The 19,151-nt window shown below is 41.3% G+C and overlaps 1 protein-coding gene across 1 annotated transcript in view; it reads left to right on the top strand.

The window, feature by feature from the left end:
• LOC147688567 (multidrug resistance-associated protein 1-like) overlaps positions 1-19,151 on the top strand; it is a 900,980-nt gene that overhangs the window by 233,287 nt on the left and 648,542 nt on the right. The gene's annotated exons all lie outside the window — the stretch shown is intronic.

Genomic DNA, 19,151 nt, shown 5'->3' with positions numbered 1-19,151 from the left:
AGTTCTATGTTCCCTTTCCTATGTGCTCTGTTGATAGCCCCAGGTTTCGTTTTCCTGCACCAGACTCGTCTCTTCATGAACTCAGTAAAAACATTGGAGGCACCAGACCATTACGCTTTGATTTCCAATAAATCCTGTTTTATGCTCTTTACCAATGCCAGTCTTTTTAAATGCACTAACTAATTTTCTCCTAGATACAAAAACAGGGCGCCTGCATAGGGGCTGCTCCTCACCAGTGAATTTACCTTGGGTAACAGTTTGTGGCACCGCATGCCCAACTTTCCAATCCCTTTTAGCTGCACCACCATCCCAATTGTCATCCTCCTCTCCCGGTTTCGGCATGCCTCACTGCCCACTTTACAAATGAGTGCCCACCTGAAAAATGATCATGTTAATGCAAATCATGAAAAACCCAGCCCAGTCGCAAATAGTATTGATAACAATTGGATCACCAACGCCCCACATGCCTAATCTCAGACGCCGTCAAAAGCCTGCCCTCTGCATCCATCGCCATTCGATATGTAATAAGTGTGTCCCGAAATCCTGAGCTCTATACCCCAACACGCCCAATCCCTTCCACAACCCCCCCAATCTTGCAACGGTGAAAAACTTGGACTTTTTCACATGCCAAACTGACTCTCTGACTTCCCCCCTCTTGCCAGCACAATGCCACCCACCATCCTTGAGGGCAAACTTGCTCATACTCATGCGCTCTCATCGTCACACGGCTGCTCCTGCCCCACTGGCTCATTTTCAATTTTGGGATCCAAAATTTGAACTGCACCGGTAAATGTCCTGACATCCTGCCAATAAATCCCCACCTGGCCCTCTGAGCTGGCCACTTCTGTGACCCGCAATGCACCAAAAAGCAAACCATAACCACAGAGAACCAGGGTGCTTCCCAATCATCCCTACAAACATGCAGCAACATTCCAATCACTGACTTCAATATGTCTATTGTGATGGGGTGTTACACCCTCGCCCAATGCCCACTCTCTTGACCAGCCCTCCGGAATACGCTTCACCATTTTCCTCACCGGAGACTCATACATCCCCAACAATGACTGCAGACAAACCCTTGTGAATCAGAGACATAATGAAAAGTACCTCATCGCTTTGCCGGGCTCATCTTCCATCTGACCCACTACATCACACCGCCTCTGACTGCACAAACTCGTCTTATGCAAGCCCATTCGTCCTGCGGGTAGGCTCTGGCAATGAGCAATGGATAAGCTGCATCATGCACTCTCACCCACGTACCACAGCTGAGATGGCATCGCAGTCTTCCTCTCGTTGGCCCATGGTGCAAGCCTACGGAACCTCATCCATTGGAAATGATAAAGAACATTGGCAATTTCATTATTTACTTCAGCAGTTTGTTCTGCTTTGTAAGTGACGTTTATGCTCAAACACTCTAACACATAAACACACAACAATTGCCAAAACTTTGAGTCCTGTGCTGACTGACGGTAGTTTGGCAATGCTCACCAGTGACATGTTCACATTGAACACAATCATTCTGTTACCAAATTAGCACCCTCACATGCAGGCTGCAACCAACAATGGGATAAACTCTAGAAAGGCAATGCTCCGCCCCCCCCCCCACCTGCATGCCTCTGGCCACTCTTTCGCTCTTCGCCAGTCACAGCCCATGCAACAAGAGTCCAAAGCTGTGGCCACCCGCTGCGTCTGAAAACAGCTCGACAGGCCACTCCACCTGGTCCCCCAGTTTCGCCATGAGAATACCAGTTAATTCACTCAGAAATACTTGCCATAGCTGCAAATCCTCCCTCACTCCCGCCTTATGATGCACGCTCTGTGTGGGAGGGTGGCAAAATGCAAATCATCTAGCAGGACCTGTATGTCCTTCACCTACACCCTGATCTTGCCCAACATTCTATCCAGGAGTTCTAGACACCACTGCTTCTTCTCTTCTAGCAATATGATCTCCATCCTATGGGAATCCGACACAATTCCCAAGAAAATAGTCATATGCATGGCACCGCTCTCTTTTCCGATACCAAGGGGACAGCCACAACCTGCATCAAATCCTGAAACAACAATTTTCCGTGACATTCCCAGGACTATGGAGCATCAAAAACGAAAAAGTTGTCCAAATAGTGTGTCAGAACCTCCTTTGCTGCCATATGTGTGAAAAGTGTCAGCAAAAATTAACTTAACATCTCAAACAGTGAACATGAAATTGAACACCCCATAGGTAACTCTTTGTCCACAAAAAACTGCCCCCCAAATTTCATTCCCAACAACTCCTAGTCCTCAGGGTGAAGTGGCAGCAACTAAAACGCCACTTTCACATCACATTTTGCCATCAACGTGCCCCGGCCAAATGTATTCACAAACTGAACATCTGTGTCCACAGATGCATAAAGCACCCTGTTACACGTGACATGAATTAAATCATTGACCGACCAGCCCTCCGGCCATGACAAATGATGAATCATAAGGAACTCCCCTAGCTCCTTCCTAGGGACCTCTCCAATCGAGAAAAACTCATAGGTTCTCCAGAGGCAAGCTATGAAATAGATTCATCAAGAGGAGAGAGGGGGGGACCAAGGAGCTTATTAAGGTCCAGTGTCCGTGCTCTTAATATTAGTATTTAACAAAAGAGGACAAAGTTCCTACGCCAGGGTGCAAAAAGTCACCCATGCATCATGGTGCAAAAAGTCACCCATACTTAAAAAAGATAGAAGAAAAAGAAAAAGTGATTCCTAGGAATAGAAGACCCAAAACTGTAAGAGGGAAAGACACTTTGTTCCCTCTGTTGCCTCACACACCCCGAAGAGTGTCATGCTTCATCATCGGGCGTTTGCTCCTCGCACTTGTTATCATGTGTCTTATGTACTTGTATATATTCATGATTACTGCAAGATGGTAGAACTTTACCATCCCTTTACTTTGGTAGTACTTCTAATAATATATCTCTGCTACTGTCTAATGGTTGGTGCAGTTCATCTATTCTACACTAGAATAACAACTGTTCAATAAACTCTTATTGAAAATGCCCAGCCTATTTATTCTGTGTATCCCTCTGAGACAAACTAAGTTAGCACGAGTGACTGAGTGGAAATAGTACATTGTTTCCACGAACCTGAGGGATCAGGGTTGGCCGGCGCTGCAATTCCCTACGGGTCCCCTGAAGGGTCACTTTCTCGGAGATCTTTTTAGAGGAATGCTGGATGGTGCATGCGGGTGTGCGGGGAGTGGGTCAAAAGAAGGGTAATAAAAATTTGTGCCAGTGTATTAATTTAAAAATAATGCAAGGGTAAACATGCAGCGATAAGATTCAAAAGTATACCCTTGGCAGTCAATACTGATAGAAATTATTGACCCAAGAGGCCTATTCTGCCTAGGTGTCAATTGTCAAGGTCAACATGTTTTGCGCTTTCGTTGCCAATAAGTCGTTAGCGCTTCGTCAGGATCATCAAGTAAAAATAAAGTGCTCGTGAAATAGTGAGTGTAAAAATGACCCTCTTATCTCAATCAGGGCAAGTAGAAACCTGTATACCCTTATAATGGTTGCAGCTACTCGGTGGAAGCCACTCCTGAATGATACCCAGGAAATTGAAAATAAAAGAAAGACAAAGTAATAGGTCAGCATCAGTACCAACTTGATGCCGCAGCATGTACCACTTCTGTGTGTGTGTACATCAATTACACATAAACAATTGAGTAGATAGGCACACAAGACAGGTCAATCGTAACTAGGCAGAAAAAGGGGGGGAGGGGCCCTACACTACATAGCGTGTAGCAAGGAGAGGAGGGATTACGTGGGCCTCAATCTGGTTCGGGACGCATTATGTGCCCCATAAAACAAAACATCCTGTCATAGTTTATTTACTTAGAACAAGCGTCCAAACTGTAGAATTACCAGTACTCAAAGAACATGCTCACCAAGCACTGTGTGTAGTGATCCTACGTGGTCAGAATAATGGACGCCCGCGAGTAGCCGGGCTGTGGAAACAATAAGCACATAAACAAGAGCATAGAGGCACATAAGCCAATTGTCAAAAGTGCTGGGCCGAGTGCTCACAGTGCCAGACATTGCATCTATGGTGTACTTACAAATGAGTGCGGGTGCTGCCTCCTTACAACCTACCCATGTCCACGCATCAGCCGAAAGAAAATCAGCATCGGCAAAACCGCTGGTTTAAATAAACGGACCGGGTCAGGTGTTAGGCAGTATCCTTTTCTGGGTAGTCCTAGAGAAAAGCAACTGAATGCGCATGTGTGAGCGCCGAAGTAAAGCGCCAAAGTAAATTGCGCATGAGCATTACTCGGGTACACTACTCCCGCGCTCATGCGCAATGGCCCACTACAAGATGAAAGAAGGGGTATTGTCACCAATAATGCCCAAACAAGTACTGACAATTACAGCACCAAACAGTTTGCGTACAATACCCTTCATCGCCACATAAAATACCATTAAAGGGTTGTCCTAATATCATACCTGGACCGCCCCTCGTACTACAAGAGATATAGCCCTGTGATACTGCTACCTAATAACGAACACTCCAATGGCCACCAGCAATTTCTTAAAAATATTGGGATATAAAGGTACATAATGTAACATTGATATCTTTAAGGGTTATCTTGTTGGATACATTCTGCACATATAAAGTTACGGAAGTGAGGCAATCAACCACGGCATCACCATGGCAATTGAGTCCAGGGATGCTGTAGAACCAAGTCCCACTAATGGTGTGAGCCTGTCACGTGTGCCTAACAGAAAGCAAGAAAAAAGGATAGAATTAACGGTCCCTCGGCTAAACAGCCGTGCTAAATATATTCATCAAGAGGAGAGAGGGGGGGACCAAGGAGCTTATTAAGGACCAGTGTCCGTGCTCCTAATATTAGTATTTAACAAAAGAGGACAAAGTTCCTATGCCAGGGTGCAAAAAGTCACCCATGCACCGTGGTGCAAAAAGTCACCCATACTTAAAAAAGAAAAAGTGATTCCTAGGAATAGAAGACCCAAAACTGTGAGAGGGAAAGACACTTTGTTTCCTCTGTTGCCCTCACACACCCCGAAGAGTGTCATGCTTCATTATCGGGCGTTTGCTCCTCGTAGGGCCGGCGCTGCAATTCCCTACGGGTCCTCCGAAGGGGCACTTTGTCGGAGATCTTTTTAGAGGAATGCCGGATGGTGCATGCGGGTGTGCGGGGAGTGGGTCAAAAGGAGGGTAATAAAAATTCGTGCCAGTGTATTAATTTAAAAATAATGCAAGGGTAAACATGCAGCAATAAGATTCAAAAGTATACCCTTGGCAGTCAATACTGCTAGAAATTATTGACCCAGGAGGCCTATTCTGCCTAGGTATCAATTGTCAAGGTCAACATGTTTCGCGCTTCCGTTGCCAATAAGTCGTTAGCGCTTCGTCAGGACCATCAAGTAAAAATAAAGTGCACGTGAAATAGTGAGTGTAAAAATGACCCTCTTATCTCGATCAGGGCAGAGTAGAAACCTGTATACCCTTATAATGGTCGCAGCTACTCGGTGGAAGCCACTCCTGAATGATACCTAGGAAATTGAAAATAAAAGAAAGACAAAGTGATAGGTCAGCATCAGTACCAACTTGATGCCGCAGCATGTACCACTTCTGTGTGTACATCAATTACACATAAACAATTGAGTAGATAGGCACACAAGACAGGTCAATCGTAACTAGGCAGAAAAAGGGGGCGGAGGGGTCCTACCCTACATAGCGTGTAGCGAGGAGAGGAGGGATTATGTGGGCCTCAATCTGGTTCGGGACGCATTATGTGCCCCATAAAACAAAACATCCTGTCATAGTTTATTTACTTAGAACAAGCGTCCAAACTGTAGAATTACCAGTACTCAAAGAACATGCTCACCAAGCACTGTGTGTAGTGATCCTACGTGGTCAGAATAATGGACGCCCACGAGTAGCCGGGATGTGGAAACAATAAGCACATAAACAGGAGCATAGAGGCACATTAGCCAATCGTCAAAAGTGCTGGGCCGAGTGCTCACAGTGCCAGACATAGCATCTATGGTGTACTTACAAATAGGATCACTACACACAGTGCTTGGTGAGCATGTTCTTTGAGTACTGGTAATTCTACAGTTTGGACGCTTGTTCTAAGTAAATAAACTATGACAGGATGTGTTATATTCCATATAGGTATACTATGTAGGCACAGGTAAAATTTCAACCTTTCACTATATTCTTTATTACATTATATACATAACGGTTCTTAGGGACTGAGCTTTTACCTAGATACCACACTGGATTCAGAACGCGGGCTTTTCCCTAGTTCAAATCTCATACATTATGCATGAGGCTTTTTTGGAGGCACAGCAGGACTAACATCTCGTATAATATCTCTGTATAAAGTTGAGGCCCAAAGTCATCCTTTAGGCCGATAGTAACACAGCAAAGTAGGACCCCTGGGAATATCTATGGGTATATATACATCACATCTTGCTTAGAAGGACAAAGGAGACTGAGACTTCCCGGCTGACACACTGACCAGAGATGCTGAGGTTCTTGCATGCAGACGCTCCAGCTCGCAGTGGCTAGCATCCCTTGCGGGGTGTCCAACTCGAGATCAGGACGGGGTCCCATATTCTCTCATTCTAAGGTAATGGGATTGACTAGATCCTAGAGGGATTCTTGGCATAACACCTTCACAGATGCTAGGTATACTTAGGTACACCTAGTTAGGGAGGCATCGTAGAAGTACGCACTTGTTATCATGTGTCTTATGTACTTGTATATATTCATGATTACTGCAAGATGGTAGAACTTTACCATCCCTTTACTTTGGTAGTATTTCTAATAATATATCTCTGCTACTGTCTAATGGTTGGTGCAGTTCATCTATTCTACACTAGAATAACAACTGTTCAATAAACCCTTATTGAAAATGCCCAGCCTATTTATTCTGTGTATCCCTCTGAGACAAACTAAGTTAGCACGAGTGACTGAGTGGAAATAGTACATTGTTTCCACGAACCTGAGGGATCATGGTTGTCATGTTCTGAGGTTGCCAGAATCTATTCTCTCCTTGGTAAGAGGAGATTATAGTGGCACTGTGAGCCAGCTGATACAGACAGGCTAACATACCCGGTGGGGGTGCACGGAATCAGTCTGCCACCAGTCCCACACTGTATGTTATTCAAACGTGTAGATCCTGTATAGGTCAAATAGGAACTACACGACACGGCGCCGCCAATAATGGTTGAGTACTTATTTAACAGTATTATCTGAGTAGTTCAGTTGTGCTATTCTCAGAGACCCCTACTCACAAAACACCACATCACAGCTGAGTAGGAAAAAATCCTATTTATTGGCTGTTGATTAATCACGCTTGAAGTACACAAAGTTCCTAAAGTTGTGCAAACACCTTATCCTAAAGTTCCTGGAATAGTTCTTTGTCTCTAAAACAATGACTGAAGGCACGGATAACACGGGGCGAGTTATGCAAAGTTTGCACCTCTCGGATGAAGAAGGAAATGCAGGCGGAATTCCGATTGCAGAACCTTTTAGAAATACAGTCACCCTGAAACTGCTTGAGCATGGTGTAACAGCCAGGGGTGGCATAGTAGCTTTCGTAATTGAGAAACAAAAACCATATAGAACAGAGGTATTTTATTTGTGGTTAAAATCCCAGCAGCAAATGCAAGAACAAAAACATTTCACTCCTACACAGAAGAGAGACGCACCAGTGGACTATTGTTCATTGAGGACATGGAGGTTCTGCTCACGTACCACGAACACTTATACTGGTTTAAAGGCAACGTACCCCACATAAGAAGAAAAGTGAGACTCAGCCCGCTTGGAAGAGAAGGGGCAACATGGCCGATATTAGCGGCCTACACACCACATCCTGGCATTGAAACAATAACAAACTGGTAACAGTTGATAGACAAAGAGCGCACAGCAAATCATGGTAATCAATTTTGCGAAAGTAAGATGAGGTGCTCCAAGAAGGTAGGGGTCGGATACCACAACCCCAGACTTAACCCACAGAGGTGAGTTAAACAATATAGAAAAGAATTCTTCCAAGCACTCAAAAGTTCATAATAGTAATAAGTCCTCCAAGCGTAATTTATCAGTTGAGTTGTCCAAGTTTATTCCTCCAAAGAAAATGTGATCCAGCTCAGTTCAATAAACAAGCACTGCCAAGCACAGCCAACACGTGTTTCGTCTAGTCAATATACGACATTTGACTTCTTCAGGGCTGCAACCCAAATAACAGGTATGAGACAAGTAAAATAATAATACATAATGTAGTGTACCATTGTACTTCAAAGTTATTCAAAAGTCTATAAGGGATGAACCCTCAAACCACCCCATGCATCGGTGCAATAGTATGAAAAGAAGGATAGAGCCACGCCAATTTCCAAAACGGGTACACCAACGTATGTGCAAAAACAATAGTAACTGCTAGAGGGAAGACATCAACAGGTTCAAGAGAAGAAGTATAGTGTAAGTAAATAAATAGATAAAGTAGGTTACATGCTGAGAGACAACTACCGACTACCAACCTTAATAAACTACAGTTGAAGTCAAAGTAGGTAACATTTTCAAGTGGGCTGGTCCTTAATCTTCAAATCTATAAAAATATATGTACAAAAATCCCAATTGTAAGCACCACTCCAGACAGAAGTAACCATCATTCCGTTCAATATATCCCATAAATCTAAACACATTCTCTATGGCCAGTATCCCTCCCATAATTTCCATTCCCTCGTTATAATGATCACGAGTGACCGCAGTTAGCAAGCTTACCATGTCACATTACACCAGTAAGTCAGTGGGGTTCCCAATTAATAACGATTCTCACATCAGTTAAATATATGTATCTCGTAATTCACAAAAATATCTCTCGTGGTCCAATATATGTATCTCGTAATTCCTCAGTAATCTCAATTTACTAATTTGCCATAACACGTGTTCGTGAACTGCAAGCAAAATAAATTGTATATAGTTATTCTAGTAAGCTGGGTGTAGATGTTACTTACATAAATCACCCGCAAGTTAGATCCAAACCCCGAGTCACCGAACTTACCCGCAAAGCGTATCAATCCAGACTGTAAAAAACGGCATTCTACACGGCCGCAATATTAGACTTCCTATATATAGTATAAAACCATGAGTGCCATCTTGTAGTGGCTACCATATCACAATTTCAACTATAAACGGACTAAAGTTGAGTAAAATAACAAAAAGAAATAACTGACAACCGCAGAGAAATTATCAATAATCCTAATAGCTGTCAAGATCGTCAAAGAAATATGCAACATTACGATCCGTATCAATTCTAATTTCGTCAAGCATGTGACAGCTAACAACCAATCAAATGCAAAGGTTCTACGTTAAAGCCCTAAAGTACTCATTGACATGCAACGTCAATTGTCCACATTGTAACGAAAAACTGAGGCAAGCCAAAATGAGGAAATTAATGTATAATCTAACAAGTCCATAATAAAACATTGTTACCCTAATAAAGTAACCTGATAGGGTAGTAATGGGTATATTACCTCCAAATTCTGTTAAAGAAACAATGCCACCAGGAGACTTACTCACACAACACAAATAATTGATGAAATCCGAAAGAAACTTGACGCAATTCGTCATGAGAACACTCACAGTCCAACCAGCAATGGTTGAAATAAATGGAACTCAAACTCAGAGTACAGCAACTGAAATCACACCACAAACATTACATGCAGTAATTGGTAAAATGCCCACAAAACGTGAGCAAATGCCATTCTGGGTAGCTCAGAAATTAACACAGCTAGAGGCAGTATTTCCGAATTCTTACCCCGTGTGAGAAACACAGAATGCTAACAATCTGCTTGCCCATGGGGATAACACCCCAATTAGAGGATTGTACCACTTGGGGTAAAGTCTTTGCTGCTATTTATACCAGAACTCATTTTATCCCGTCATTAGCAGTAGTACCAGACATATTTAGACAAATAGAATACGAATACGGAGCAGAGCCTGCCTTGAGCTAAGGGATGAAGTTACCAGGTAACTATGCCCAGGTATCAGCCATAATATTAGCTAATATTAAAGGGGAAGTAGCTTCAGTGGCTATCTGCCAACGCCTAAGGGAGTTCAGTTCTTTAGAACAGGAACACGAACTACCAAAAATATTTGAAACTGCATATGCAGAATTAGGCAGAGATAGTTTGGGCGGGAATGCTTTAAAACCAAAACTGATGGGCAGTCCTAAAAAGGACACTTCCAAGCAGACACCTGCTTCAACAAAAAAGAAGTGGGACAATAAAAAATGACAAATCTTTAAAGGAAACAGATCTGAATCCAGAGGCAGATCTCCTCCACATGAGCCCTCCGAAAAGAGGTATGACCTTAGGAATGGGGATAATATCAGGAAACCTGACAGGTATCAGGATACTGAATCACGTTCCTCCTGTTTCTTTAAGGGTTCTTTGAAAAAGTCAGTGAAGAAAGAATGGGCAGGCAGACAAGAAGAGCGTACAAAGTCCAGAGACAAGCAGCACACTCTGGATTACACTTCTAAAAAAGAAGATAAAGCTAAACCAAAACCAAAACCATAGTTCAAAAAGAAGAAAGTTGAAGGTCTAAAGATCAGACATGCCCAGAATTCTGAGGACTCAACTACTGAACAGGGAATGGGCTCTGATGATGCTAGACAGTGCGGCAGCAGTAACAATAATTTTCCAGAACCTGATCGAATTTCTGGAGACAGGGGACTTGAATGATTATATCACTGTAGAAACACCCGATACTAGGGTAAGTATCCCACTTAAAGGATATGAAATAACACTCCAAATGGCGGGGGACAAATGTAGGACAGTTAGAGGTCTATTTTGGAAGAACTTGATGTTTGGCTATGACATTTTATTAGCTGAACAAGTTTGCCCGACAGCATCTGTAATTTTACCGGCATTCTCAGACCTTATTCCCAGGCATCTAAAACACACATATGCGCAGGATTGGGCAGTAGCCCTAAGCCCCTGCATTATACAAAAACCATGTAGGATGGGATGAAGATTCAACCCACCACATCATTCCTTTAAAAAATACTCCAACTGCACAGAGGCAGTATCCAATAAAGCAAGAAGCTGAAAAACAGGTCAGGGAGATCTTAGATCATCTTGAATACCAAGGGGTGATCGAAAATTGCACCTCATTGATGGATAATCATTTGTTTCCGGTCATGAAACCTGACAATTCATATCGTTTAGGGTTAGATTATAGACATTTAAACACTTACATTAAGACATTTGCTGTCCAAAATGCACGCAGTGCCACATTAATGAATAATATTGTGCGGAAAAAATATAAAACAACACTTGATATCCAAACGGTTTTTACTGAAAGCAGGTATCTAACAGCATTCTCAGGGCTAGGGTCTCAGAATCAATTTTGTTGACTCCCCCAAGGGTATAGGAACAGCCCAGGGTTGTTTTCAGCCAGAGTAACTGAGTTACTTCAAAATTTGGATGAAGAGGCATTGTCCTATGTGGATGATATTTATCTAACGGACGATGACCTAGAGGAGCTCTTGAACAGAGTGAATACCATAAATTGGGGTTCTCCACTATTGGGGTGTCTTTCATAGATTCACATGCTTGAATATTCCCCGTCATCGAAGTGGGAGTCCCACGGTAAATAAAATAGCAATAAAAACAAATATCATATATGTATACCAAAAACATCATTACATACATTCTAAAACCATAAATACTCATAAGTAGCATAGGTTAGCATTAGTACATACAGCTACATTAGAAGAAAGGTAATGCACTTCCATAGCCTATCCATGTCGTTATGATAGTCCAAACTACAGCCAATCAGGCACAAGCACCCTCTAGAACCTTCTCTTCAGAGGCTCAGGCCCTCAGATTTTCAACTGCACGTCGTGGGAAGGGAGACACCCTGAGATCTGCTCAGTTTTTCTACCTCCTTTGGATTTCTACACCTTTTAGGATGTCTTCAAGTAAGAAATCTATTTTTCGACCATGTGCTTCTTGTGGAAAGTTGAGGCTTTTCTCTGAGGACCCTCACAAGAAGTGTATTTACTGCCTCTACCGAGAACATGAGGTAGGCAAGTGTAAAATTTGCAGGACTTTTTCCACCAAGACTCTTAAGGACAGAGAAGGGCGACTCCTTCTGTGGTTACAGAGGTTGAAGGATAAGGATTCTCCTCTTTCTGATGCAGATAGCCTTGTGTCTGGTTTGTCTAGAGCCACTTGCAAGCGTAACAGTGTGCAGGACTTGCCCTCTCCTTTCCTTAAAAAGAGGAAGCTTCAGCTCCAGGAGGCCCCTGCAGTGTCGCCACCTCTTCCTGCTGCACCTACGCCCCAAGATCTAACTCTCAGGCGTCCACGGCTCCTTCAGCGCATGTTTCTGCTAAAAAACCTGCCAAATAGTCGACGGGATCGTCGACTATCTGTCCGACGATGACATCTGCCGTCTCTGGCTCTTTGACGACGACAGTGACGACAACTTCTGCCAGCAGGTCGTCGACGGCGGATACGTCAACGTCTTCAGCGTCGACGGTGGTGTGTGTGAGGCTCAAATCAGTCTTGTCGACGATTCCTATTTTCTCGTCTACATCAAAAAAGGGAGTCTCGTCAACGTCCAAATCTTCGTCGACATCTTCTGTGAAGAAAGCCTCTTCGTCGGCGGGTACTCCATTGATGACGGCTTCGACGGCGGCAGCTCCATCGGCGGTGGTCTCATCGACGGCGGTGGTCTCGTAGTCGATGGTAGCTTCGTTGGTTGTCCCATCGATGGCGTTATTATCATCGATGACTACTTTCGCATCACAACCTCTTGTGCCAGTCTCAAATTCAGGCTTCACGACACCTGCTGTTGACCCTCTGCTCCAGCGTCGCCATATTTCTTTGGATCAGCTTCCGCTTCCACAACACTCTCAGCCTCCATCACCTCTTTTTGCCACGGGTTCGGAGCATGATTCTGGCTCTGATGAGGAGGAAGATGATAGATTCCGGGCAGCTCAAAGCCCTTCGGAGCTGGTCATCAAATGTCAGGATTATGAGGACGATTAGGAGGATCATCACTTCCATGATGAGGAACTTTCTACACAGGTTCCCACAGCACAAATACCACTTTCCCTCATTTCTAATCTCCAGTACATGTTGTAGGATTACAATAGACGTTTTCCACTGTCTCACCTTGGCTCTCCTCAGCCTAGGGTGCCTGCCACGGATCACTGACATAATATCGAGGGACAGAATATCGACTAGCAACAATATCGAGGAAAAAATATCGACAGACATATTATCGAGTTTGTATCTACAAACAGGTAAGTACAAAAATATTGAGTACAAAATATCGTTTAAAAATATATCGTTTATAAAAATATCGCCTTTATTAAAAACTGTTAAATTAAATTAATATTAAAATTTAATTACTAAAATATACTTAAAAATAATTAAATTAACTTATAATAATTAAATAATTAATGAAAATTATAAAAAAAAATGTTTACAATCATATTTGTTAAAACATATATATATATATAGTAACATTATATAATTGAATAATATCCAATATTATTACCGTATGATAGCAGAATTATAAAAAATACTATTCCCACTCCAGTGGGTGCAACAGTAGAAAAAGCGGTGGATAGCGTAGGTGTAAAAATTACTATTCCCACTCCAGTGGGTACAACAGTAGGGAAAGCATTGGATAGCGTAGGGGTAAAAATTACTATTCCAACTCCAAAGAGTGCAACAGTAGGGAAAGCGTTGGATAGCGTAGGGGTTAAAATTACTATTCCCACTCCAGTGGGTGCAACAGTAGGGAAAGCGTTGGATAGCGTAGGGGTAAAAATTACTATTCCCACTCCAGTGGGTACAACAGTAGGGAAAGCGTTGGCTAGAGTAGGGGTAAAAATTACTATTCCCACTCCAGTGGGTACAACAGTAGGGAAAGCATTGGATAGCGTAGGGGTAAAAACTTACAATTCCCACTCCAGTGGGTGCAACAATAAAGAAAGCGTTGCATAGCGTAGGGGTAAAAATTACTATTCAACTCCAAAGAGTGCAACAGTAGGGAAAGCGTTGGATAGTGTAGGGGTAAAAATTACTATTCCCACTCCAAAGAGTGCAACAGTAGGGAAAGCGTTGGATAGCGTAGGGGTAAAAATTACTATTCCTACTCCAGAGAGAGCAACAGTAGGGAAAGCGTTGGATAGCGTAGGGATAAGAATTACTATTCCCACTCCAGTGAGTGCAACAGTAGGGAAAGCGTTGGATAGCGTAGGAGTAAAAATTACTATTCCAACTCCAGAGAGTACATCAGTAGGGAAAGTGTTGGATAGCGTAGGTACAAAATATCGTTTAAAAATATATAGTTTATAAAAATATCGCCTTTATTAAAAACTGTTAAATTAAATTAATATTAAAATTTAATTACTAAAATATACTTAAAAATAATTAAATTAACTTATAATAATTAAATAATTAATGAAAATTATAAAAAAAAATGTTTACAATCATATTTGTTAAAACATATATATATATATAGTAACATTATATAATTGAATAATATCCAATATTATTACCGTATGATAGCAGAATTATAAAAAATACTATTCCCACTCCAGTGGGTGCAACAGTAGACAAAGCGGTGGATAGCGTAGGTGTAAAAATTACTAATCCCACTCCAGTGGGTGCAACAGTAGGGAAAGCGTTGGATAGCATATGGGTAAAAATTACTATTCCCACTCCAGTGGGTACAACAGTAGGGAAAGCATTGGATAGCGTAGGGGTAAAAATTACTATTCCAACTCCAAAGAGTGCAACAGTAGGGAAAGCGTTGGATAGCGTAGGGGTTAAAATTACTATTCCCACTCCAGTGGGTGCAACAGTAGGGAAAGCGTTGGATAGCGTAGGGGTAAAATTTACTATTTCCACTCCAGTGGGTGCAACAGTAGGGAAAGCGTTGGATAGCGTAGGGGTAAAATTTACTATTCCCACTACAGTGGGTACAACAGTAGGGAAAGCGTTGGATAGCGTAGGGGTAAAAATTACTATTCCCACTCCAGTGGGTACAACAGTAGGGAAAGCGTTGGCTAGAGTAGGGGTAAAAATGACTATTCCCACTCCAGTGGGTACAACAGTAGGGAAAGCATTGGATAGCGTAGGGGTAAAAACTTACAATTCCCACTCCAGTGGGTGCAACAATAAAGAAAGCGTTGCATAGCGTAGGGGTAAAAATTACTATTCAACTCCAAAGAGTGCAACAGTAGGGAAAGCGTTGGATAGTGTAGGGGTAAAAATTACTATTCCCACTCCAAAGAGTGCAACAGTAGGGAAAGCGTTGGATAGCGTAGGGGTAAAAATTACTATTCCTACTCCAGAGAGAGCAACAGTAGGGAAAGCGTTGGATAGCGTAGGGATAAGAATTACTATTCCCACTCCAGTGAGTGCAACAGTAGGGAAAGCGTTGGATAGCGTAGGAGTAAAAATTACTATTCCAACTCCAGAGAGTACATCAGTAGGGAAAGTGTTGGATAGCGTAGGGGTAAAAAATTACTATTCCCACTCCAGTGAGTGCAACAGTAGGGAAAGTATTGGATACCGTAGGAGTAAATATTACTATTCCCACTCCAATGAGTGCAACAGTAGGGAAAGCGTTGGATAGCGTAGGGGTAAAAATTACTATTCCTACTCCAGAGAGTGCAACAGTAGGGAAAGCGTTGGATAGTGTAGGGGTAAAAATTTGTATTCCAACTCCAGAGAGTGCAACAGTAGGGAAAGCGTTGGATAGCGTAGGGGTTAAAATTACTATTCCCACTCCAGTGGGTGCAACAGTAGGCAAAGCGTTGGATAGCGTAGGGGTAAAATTTACTATTCCCACTACAGTGGGTACAACAGTAGGGAAAGCGTTGGATAGCGTAGGGGTAAAAATTACTATTCCTACTCCAGAGAGTGCAACAGTAGGGAAAGCGTTGGATAGTGTAGGGGTAAAAATGTGTATTCCAACTCCAGAGAGTGCAACAGTAGGGAAAGCGTTGGATAGCGTAGGGGTTAAAATTACTATTCCCGCTCCAGTGGGTGCAACAGTAGGCAAAGCGTTGGATAGCGTAGGGGTAAAATTTACTATTCCCACTACAGTGGGTACAACAGTAGGAAAAGCGTTGGATAGCGTAGGAGTAAAAATTACAATTCCAGTGGGTGCAACAATAAAGAAAGCGTTGCATAGCGTAGGGGTAAAAATTACTATTCCAAATCCAAAGAGTGCAACAGTAGGGAAAGCGTTGGATAGCGTAGGGGTAAAAATTACTATTCCTACTCCAGAGAGTGAAACAGTAGGGAAAGCGTTGGATAGCGTAGGGATAAGAATTACTATTCCCACTCCAGTGAGTGCAACAGTAGGGAAAGCGTTGGATAGCGTAGGAATAAAAATTACTATTCCAACTCCAGAGAGTGCATCAGTAGGGAAAGCGTTGGGTAGCGTAGGGGTAAAAAATTACTATTCCCACTCCAGTGAGTGCAACAGTAGGGAAAGTATTGGATACCGTAGGAGTAAAAACGTACTATTCCCACTCCAATGAGTGCAACAGTAGGGAAAGCGTTGGATGGCGTTGGGGTAAAAATTACTATTCCTACTCCAGAGAGTGCAACAGTAGGGAAAGCGTTGGATAGCGTAGGGGTAAAAATTAGTATTCCAACTCCAGAGAGTGCAACAGTAGGGAAAGCGTTGGATAGCGTAGGGGTAAAAATTACTCTTCCACTCCAGTGAGTGCAATAGTAGGGAAAGTAAATACTTCAGATATAAATATACATAACATAAATATTAAAACCAATTACAAAATAATTAAAATATTTTACAATTGTATAAAATATATTAATTAATCAATTAAAATTACAAATATAAATTAACTAATAATACAAATTACCTACTAATACTAATTATTTACCAATTACCAATAAATTAATTTACAATATAAAAATAAATGAAAATTAGACACAAAAAAATATTTAAAAAATGTAATTACTTTCAATTAAATTACTTCCCAAGCTATTCCCCCATAAACACACAACCCACTACAGAAAATAATGTAATAAAAGTAACATATATCAATTAATCAATTACAATAAATTACAAATTATATTTTATTTAATTACCAATTAATAATTAATTAACAATTAATTCTAAATAAATAATAATAAATAAAATAACATATTTATTTAATTATAATTATATTACTTCCCACCCTATTCCCCTATAAACCCACAACCCGCTACAAAAAATAAATTACTAAAATTAACATATTTATCAATTAATCAATTAAAATTAATTACCAATTATATTTTAATTAATTACCAATTAATAATTAAATAATTAATTCTAAATAAATACCAATAAATAAAATAACATATTTAATTAATTATAATTAAATTACTTCCCACCCTATTCCCCTATAAACCCACAACCCGCTACAGAAAATAAATTACAAAAATTAACATATTTATCAATTAATCAATTAAAATTAATCACCAATTATATTTTATTTAATTACCAATTTATAATTAATTAACAATTAATTCTAAATAAATACAAATAAATAAAATAACATATTTAATTAATTATAATTAAATTACTTCCCACCCTATTCCCCTATAAACCCACAGCCCGCTACAGAATTATATTACACAAAAATTAAAAATTAATATTAACTTACCTTAAATTCGATATTTTTGTTGTCTATATTCTGTCTAGTCGATATTATGTCCATTCCATATTTTTGATTCGATATTATGTCCATTCTATTCGATATTAAAATGTTCTAGTCGATATTTTGGTAGTCTATATTATGTCTAGTCGATATTATGTCTATTCTATATTTTTTACTCGATATTATGTCTAGTCGATAATAAAAACTCGATATTTTGACTCTATACCTGGGAAACGTTGGGGAATCCACACAAGCTATACCACACTGGACAACCCCAGGGTGTCTAGTTTTCAGAAATGTGTGGGTTTGGTAGGTTCCCCTAGATGGCTGCTGAGCCCGGGGCCAAAACCCAGGTGCCGGCTCCCCCCTTGCAAAAGCAGGTTGTTTCATGATATGTAATTTTGAAGTCTTCACAATACATTTAGGGCCCTAAATGTGAGGTACCATCTTTATCGGGAGAACTGGGGGAACACTGAGTGGGAGGAAATATGTGTCAGCCTGGTGATCCCACAACTTTTTCTCACAGAAATATGAGAAAAATTTGATTTTTTTCAGCAAATTTGAGGTTTACACGCACATCCCACCTCCCTGGACTCCCCTGGGTGTCTAAATTTCACAAATGTGTGGGTTTTCTTGGTTACCCTAGATGACTGCAAGCAGTGAACTGGCCTCTAGTGGAAGCAAGGGTCATGTTTCCGGTCCTTTGCATATTTTATAAAGCCTACTGGAGGAACAGCCCATAACCCTAAACCCTTTACTATCCAAGTATTGATCTCACTCATAGACAGTACACCTCATCACACAGCACTTCTTCAAATGGCTCAAATATATACAGAGATCCTGGTAGTCCAATGCCTTGGACCGAGGAATGACTGGAATTCAAATCTGATAGTAATAGAAAACTACGTGCGGTTAGGAAAACAGCTGAAAACAGAACTCTTCAAATTTGCCTACCAACAGGTTTCTGAAACAGTATGGTTGCATTTAAAGAAGACTATAAAAGGTTCTGTTTCATTGATCAGCATTTTTTCATCTATAGTTTTCTGAAGTTACCAAAGAGAGACAGGGAGCATAATGTAAAAACTCTTGGGCCACACAAACCCCTTTTAAGTGATGCTCTGTCATCTGTGATTTTCTGCTGCATCAAGTCCAAGCTGGACCAGTTTATTCTTTCCCTTCAAAAAGGTAATGAACTGCTGGTCCTGCGGTGGGAATCTCACATGGCAGGGGTGGTTCTGAAAAGTGGTGGAGGACGACTTTAGCCTTTGGTTTCACCCAAGGCTTGCTGTAATATTTTGTGTGGTCAAGAGTATGACACAGTGAGTTCAATAGCAAGACATCAAAAGCAGGGTAAGTATTCCTTCACTCTGCTTGAGCACAATGAAATTAGTAAGTTTAATATTTCCTTTGTTCTCAGGGGACACAAAGGGCAGTGCATTTCAATTTTGGTT

This window comes from Lissotriton vulgaris, chromosome 10, assembly GCF_964263255.1.
Source record: "Lissotriton vulgaris chromosome 10, aLisVul1.2, whole genome shotgun sequence".
NCBI lineage: Eukaryota > Metazoa > Chordata > Amphibia > Caudata > Salamandridae > Lissotriton > Lissotriton vulgaris.
This window is presented reverse-complemented; position numbering and strand designations above follow the sequence as displayed.